General features: G+C 36.8%; 1 non-coding gene across 1 annotated transcript; it reads left to right on the top strand.

Moving 5' to 3' along the window:
* Window positions 1-7042: 7042 nt before the first annotated feature.
* On the top strand, window positions 7043-7115 carry TRNAE-CUC (transfer RNA glutamic acid (anticodon CUC)). Its single transcript has one exon. It is a non-coding gene; the product is annotated as a tRNA-Glu (tRNA).
* The last annotated feature ends 247 nt before the right edge of the window (window positions 7116-7362 follow it).

Below are 7362 nucleotides of genomic sequence, written 5' to 3'. Positions count from 1 at the left end.
TGGCTGTATCAATTTACATTCCCACCAACAGTGCAAGAGGGTTCCCTTTTCTCCACACCCTCTCCAGCATTTATTGTTTGTTGATATTTTGATGATGGCCATTCTGACTGGTATGAGGTGATACCTCATTGTGGTTTTGATTTGCATTTCTCTAATGATTAGTGATGTTAAACATCCTTTCATGTCTTTGTTGGCAATCTGTATATATTCTGTACATTTGATCTTCATTTCTCTAATAATTAGTCATATGGAGCATCTTTTCATGTGCCTCTTGTCCATCTGTATGTCTTCTTTGGAAAAATGTCTATTTAGGTTTTCTGCCCATTTTTGGATTGGGTTGTTTGTTTTTTTGATATTGAGCTGCATGAGCTGCTTATAAATTTTGGAGATTAATCCTTTGTCAGTTGCTTCGTTTGCAAATACTTTCTCCCATTCTGAGAGTTGTCTTTTCATCTTGTTTATGGTTTCCTTTGCTGTGCAAAAGCTTTTAAGTTTCATTAGGTCCCATTTGTTTATTTTTGTTTTTATTTCCATTTCTATAGGAGGCGTGTCAAAAAGGATCTTTCTGTGATTTATGTCATAGAGTGTTCTGCCTATATTTTCCTCTAAGAGTTTTATAGTATCTGGCCTTACATTTAGGTCTTTAATCCATTTTGAGTTTATTTTTGTGTATGGTGTTAGGGAGTGTTCTAAGTTCATTATTTTACATATAGCTGTCCAGTTTTCCCAGCACCATTGTTGAAAAGACTGTCATTTTTCCATTGTGTATCCTTGCCTCCTTTGTCATAGATTAAATGACCATAGGTGCATGGGTTTATCTCTGGGCTTTCTATCCTGTTCCATTGATCTATATTTTTGTTTTCGTGGCAGTACCATACTGTTTTGATTATTGTAGCTGTAGTATAGTCTGAAGTCAGGGAGTCTGATTTCCTCCACCTCCAATTTTTCCCCTCAAGATTGCTTTGGGTATTTGGGGTCTTTTGTGTTTCCATACAAATTGTAAAATTTTTTGTTCCAATTCTGTGAAAAATGTCATTGGTAATTTGATAGAGATTGCATTGAATCTGCAGATTGCTTTGGGTAGTATAATCATTTTCACACTATTGATCCTTCCAATCCAAGAACATGGTATATCTCTCCATCTGTTTGTGTCATCTTTGATTTCTTTCATGAGGGTCTTATAGTTTTCTGAGTACAGGTCCTTTGCCTCCTTAGGTAGGTTTATTCCAAGGTATTTTATTCTTTTTGTTGCAGTGGTAAATGTGATTGTTTCCTTAATTTCTCTTTCTGATCTTTCATTGTTAGTGTATAGGAATATAAGGGATTTCTGTGCATTAATTTTGCATCCTGCAACTTTACCAAAGTCATTGATTAGCTCTAGTTTTCTGGTGACATCTTTAGGATTTTCTACGTATAGTAACATGTCATCTGCAAACAGTTGCAGTTTTACTTCTTCTTTTCCAGTTTGTATTCATTTTATTTCTTTTTCTTCTCTGATTGCCGTGGCTAGGACTTCCAAAACTGTGTTGAATCATAGTGGTGAGAGTGGACATCCTTGTCTTATTCCTGTTCTTAGAGGAAATGCTTTCAGTTTTGCACCACTGAATATGATGTTTGCTATAGGCTTGTCATATATGACCTTTATTAAGTTGAGGTAGGTTCTCTCTATGCCCACTTTTGGAGAGTTTTTATCATAAATGGTGTTGAATTTTGTCAAAAGCCTTTTCTGGATCTCTTGAGATGATCATATGACTTTTATTCTTTAATATGTTAAAGTGGTATATCACCTTGGTTGATTTGCATATATTGAAGAATCCTTGCATCTCTGGGATAAATCCCACTTGATCATGTGTATCATCCTTTTAAAGTGTTGTTGGGTTCTGTATGCTAGAATTTTGTTGAGGATTTTTGCATCTGTGTTCATCAGTGACATTGGTATGTAATTTTTTTGTGTGTGTGATATCTGTGTCTGGTTTTGGTATCAGGATGATGGTGGCCTCATAGAATGAGCTTGGGAGTGTTTCTTCGTCTGCAATTTTTTGGAAGAGTTTGAGAAGGATAGGTGTTAGCTCTTCTCTAAATGTTAAATAGAGTTTGCCTGTGAAGCCATCTGGTCCTGGACTTATTGGAAGATTTTTAATTACAGTTTCAATTTCATTAGTTGTGACTGGTCTGTTTATATTTTCTGTTTCTTCCTGCTTCAGTCTTGGAAGGTTATAGGAACAGGGTGATTCAAATTTTTACTCTAATAAATGATGTTGTTATGAACAACCATTTTTCAAGTCAATTTTTGAACACATTGTCCTTAAAATTAGTTTTTGGATTGAAATTTCCTGAAGAAACCATATGGACATTTTAAGCCTTTTAATATATTTTGCTAAATTATCCTCTAGAATGGTTGCATCACCTTTTTTGCCTGACAGTCTTATAGCCTAGCCAATCTGATGGATTAAAATTGTCTTTAGGTCTTCCCTGGTGGTGCAGTGGTTGAGAGTCCGCCTGCCGATGCAGGGGACACGGGTCTGTGCCCCGGTCTGGGAAGATCCCACATGCTGTGGAGTGACTAGGCCCATGAGCCACAGCCACTGAGCCTGCGCGTCCGGAGCCTGTGCTCCGCAACGGGAGAGGCCACAACAGTGAGAGGCCCGCGTACCGCAAAAAAAAAAGAAAAATAATTGTTTTTAGTGTTTGTAGTCACAAGCTAGTGAAAACTAACCATCCCAATTAAAGTTTTTGATGTATGGTCCTCTCCTGCTATGGATATGATGCAAAAACTCCTTCAATTGTACTTCTTCACCTGCAATACTATTAAAAGCTCAGCTTTAAATGCAAAGGATCTCCTACATCTGATGACAGCCAACCACATTTATTCCAGTGCTAACCTGCTGTGGATCCATGCAGAGTAGAATCTGGCCTCATCATCCTTAGAATTCCCCATGACACACTCCTTGAGGCAGCTATCTGCACCACAAAATCTATGCATTACAACTTTGGCAGACAACCCCTGGCTTTTGCCTGCTGCTAGGATACAAACACTTCTGTGCCATCTCAGATCCTCTGCTGTGACAAAAATGTTTTCAGATAAATGGAAAGCCAAATTGGGCTATGGCTACCTGCCTGTGTGATATGTTGATATCAATGGGAAACATTTGTAGGCCTCCAAAACTATCTCTGAACTAAGTTACAAAATATTTTCCATTGTAATACTCATTTTGAAGAAGAATTTTAAGGAACCAAGTTTAAAATTTATAGTTATTAATATTTTGAAAATGTACAGTTATTCATATTTTGAAAGAAAGGTTTTCTTTCTGTGTGTGTCTGGACACACAATAAAACCTTTTGATGACATTACATTCTAGACTTGAATATTTTTAGTTTATTGGTTTTCTATTTCAAATCTGAGTACATTGGTATTATTGATGAGAGAGGTTTGAACAGAAGCCTATTCTCTCTCACTTACTTGCCTAGAATTCCTTTGATGTCTCTGACACTTCCCCCCATAAAGACAAATCCTACTCCTCTTTATGAGAACTAAGACCACCTGTATGACATTGCTTAGGTATCAGGATTAAGAACTGAGAACACCTATGTCAACAAGACTTAACTGTTTATTACAGGAAGATTTTAAAGTAATAAATAGCTTCACTGTTTGCTTCAGGATATTCCTGCATATCAATTTATCTGAACAAACAGTTTGCTCATCTGGGCAAATAGTTTTCATAGGACAGTGGATTGCTCTACTGAACAAATAGTTAGATTGTCAAGTAAATAGTTTACTTATCAAGACTTGCTTCAAGATGCTCACCATGCTTTGTCCACCAATTTTAAGCAGTTTTGTCATATTTTTATCTCAACCCCAATTAGGTACCTACCTTGAAAGACTTGATTTATACCACTGAAGCTTATATCCTAAACCTAATAAATACCTTTGATCTCTCCTTGTGAGAGACAGCTAAGGCTCTGTCAAGCTGCTTTTACTTCCACTGGTTTCAAAACATTAGCTTTGCTTATCTAAGGCTATTATTTTTTTAAGTCTGCAGTCAACAATATCATATTATATTATTTAGAATTCTTTCAGAAGCAAAAACTGGAACAACCAACTTTCATGTAAAACCATAAAGGGACTATTTTGGCTCATATTACTGAAGGTGAACAGAAACAGTCAGGATTTGATAGAAAGGCTTAAACATGGTCTCCAGAACTCAGCTCCATTCTCTCAGATTATACCCCCAGGTGGCTTCTTTCCAGATTAGCACTTTTATTGTAGAGTATGTCGTTTGCAGTTGGCTCCAGGCTTTCCTTCTCTCTAAGTCAGGTTTTCCCAGAAACAGACCTTGAGAAAAAGATTCAAGTCCAAGGATTTTATCTGTGCAGGTTATGTCAGTAGGAAAGTGGGAGACAGGACAGGGAAGGTAAAGAAGCTGATAGAGAGTACATTATAAATCAAATGCAACTTTGGGCAACTAAAGCTTAACCCTAAAGGGATACTTTGGGCAATAAAGTAAAACATACGTCTCAAAGTTATACCACCTAAAGGACCAGGAAGACTGGACATTGTACACCAACTATGACTACTCATTGTTTGTAGGAAGCATGTCTAGGCTGATGTACGTGAGGTTAGAGCAGATGTAAATGGCTTTAGAAAGTTCTGAGGCAGCACCATATGCAAATATCCACAACTGGAAGTTGACAAGCATGCAGTGACATCAGAGGCTCCAGGGATATGGGCAGTGCACCTAAAATAACTACTACACTCAGACCCCAAACCCTAAACCCTCAGCATGTACAAAAGTACAATTATTTTTCTTAGGACCAGATTATATCACATGCTTTGACCAAAAATATCATCGCAGAAACTAGAGGTATAGTGATGTCAGCTATAAATAGCAGAGTAAGGATTTCCAAAATCCTATCATTATAAAAGCCATGAGAACACTGGCAGAAATCTTCACAATCAATTTTTTTTATCACAACTCTAGATATTAACTAGAAGTTTTCAGCCACCAGGGAAGTATTTACTCAAGAAAACCGTTTCAGTATTGGTAAGAACAGTGAGATGTATAGTGGTTTAACTTCTCCTCTTCCCATTCTTCTCTTCTGAACTCCACAGCAACTTAGCAAATGAGCACTCCACAATCATGCAGGAAAACATCAGTTTGGAACCACTGGAAGGAAAAGAATGAGATCAGAGTTCCTTTGAAGCCTGCCCAGAGAGCTGTTGTTATTTTCCCTATTACATGTAAACTTAGGGTTACTATATGATCCAGTGATTCTGCTCATAGTATATAACCAAGATAATTGATATCATATTCCCACAAAAATTTGACATGACTCTTCATAGTAGCATCAGTCATAATAAATAAAAAATAGAATGTCCATCAACTGATAGTGATAGGTGGATGAACAAAATGGGGTATACCTATTTAATGAAAAATTGTTCAGGCACAGAACGAAGGAAATACTGATACATAATACAACATGGGTAAACCTTGAAAACAATATGCTAAGTGAAAGTTTACAGAAAATAAAGGGCTACATATTGTATGATTCCATTAATATAAAATGTACACACAGCAAAATCCATGGAGACAGAAAATAGATTAGTGGTTGCCAAGGGCTGATGGTGGGTGGGAATGAGGAACAACTGCTAATGGGTACAAGGTTTCTTTGGGGGATGATAAAATTGATCTGGAATTAGATATTGGTGATGGTTGCCTATTTCTGTAAACATGCTGAAGATCAATGAACTGCATACTTGAAAAGAGTAAACTTTATGGTATGTGTATTATTTCTCAACCTTTAAAAAAATTGTAAAAAAATTTTATAGTGCTCTATATTGTCAGGCTTGGGTTAAATCCCCACTCCTGAGGGATAAGGCAAGTCCCAGTATGAGTTGACAGTGGGGTTGTTACAAAGTAAATTCAGGGTGCTGTTGCCAGAAGAAGGGGGAATGGGTGCTGAGCTAGCCAAAGCAAGAAATACTTTTCTACTCTGGCAATCTCATCAAAGGCTGGTCCCACAAACCCTTTGATCAGAACCCTTTATCAGTGCTGCTAAATTTGTGGCGCTTTTATGAAAACTATTGCTTTCCTATTACAAAGGTGCAACATGCTCTAAGGTTTCTTTTCAGTCTTGCCTTTGTCAGAACCATACTGGTTTCTTATTTCTCCCGGCTGTCTATACACCAAATCACATCTTCCTTTGTCTACAGCCAAAATAATAGCAATAATAATGTAGCAGTCAGAGTTCTCACACTAAATACGTTTCAAACAACAAAGGTTGCTCCCCAAATTCTTATTCAATTAGTGTAAATTTGGCCTGAGGGGTGGAAGGGAGTTGCAGTAGACCACCAAGCCAATTTTCTCCTAAATGCTCAGTTTAGTCCACCATGACTACACTAGTGCAGATGGGGAAAGTGGTCACTCTTCCTGACATTCTCTATCACACATCTTTCAAGAGTACATCCTACAACTGAGCACGTGACTATGGATGTTAAAAGAGAAAAAATTAGCTAGCAAAAAAAATGAACATTTCTTCAAAATGTGAACATAAAATTGCTGTCAATGCACTGTTATTGAATTTTGGGTACCCCTATATATTCTTTCTTTCTCTTTATCAAAAACCTTTTTGTTCCAAGACTACCTGACTTTCAGAATTAAATTTTGTCCTGTTTTTATTATTCATAAAATATTTAATTATCATATGATGGATTTATTTGGTTTTTAAACAAATTAGTAAGTCTTTTAAACTTTCTCTACTTTAACTTCTAATGTGGCAAATATTGGTAGATATAATCCATATAAACAGAATTACTTAATTCTATAATTTTTAGGAGTAGAAAAGGGTCTTGAGACAGAAAATTTTGAAAACCGTTGAACAAGGGAAATCTAGTTTGATTCATGTGCAACACTAAGGGTACTCTCAAGATGAGTGATTATGTATTTAAAATAAAGCTAGAAAAAAATCCCAAGATTTGCATGGGACCATAAAAGACCCAAACAGAAAAAATAATCTTGAGAAAGAAAAACAAGTGGATGGGACTTCCCTGGTGGTGCAGTGGATAAGACTCTGTGCTCTCAATGCAGGGGCCCCAGGTTCAATCCCTGGTCAGGGAACTAGATCCCACATGCATGCCGCAACTAAGAGTCTGCATGCCACAACTAAGGAGCCCACCTGCCACAGCTAAGGAGCCCACCTGCTGCAACTAAGACCCTGCACAACCAAATAAATAAATAAATATTAAAAAAACAAAAAGCTGAAAGCATGACACTTTTTCATTTTAAACTATATTACAAAACTATAGTAATCAAAACTGTGTGGTATTGGCATAAAAACAGACATGTAGATCAATGGGAAAGAGTA

The sequence above is a fragment of the Lipotes vexillifer genome, unplaced genomic scaffold, assembly GCF_000442215.2.
Source record: "Lipotes vexillifer unplaced genomic scaffold, Lipotes_vexillifer_v1.1 scaffold505, whole genome shotgun sequence".
NCBI classification, from domain to species: Eukaryota; Metazoa; Chordata; class Mammalia; order Artiodactyla; family Lipotidae; genus Lipotes; species Lipotes vexillifer.
The sequence above is the reverse complement of the archived record's forward strand: the minus strand, read 5'-3'. Positions and strand labels throughout refer to the sequence as shown.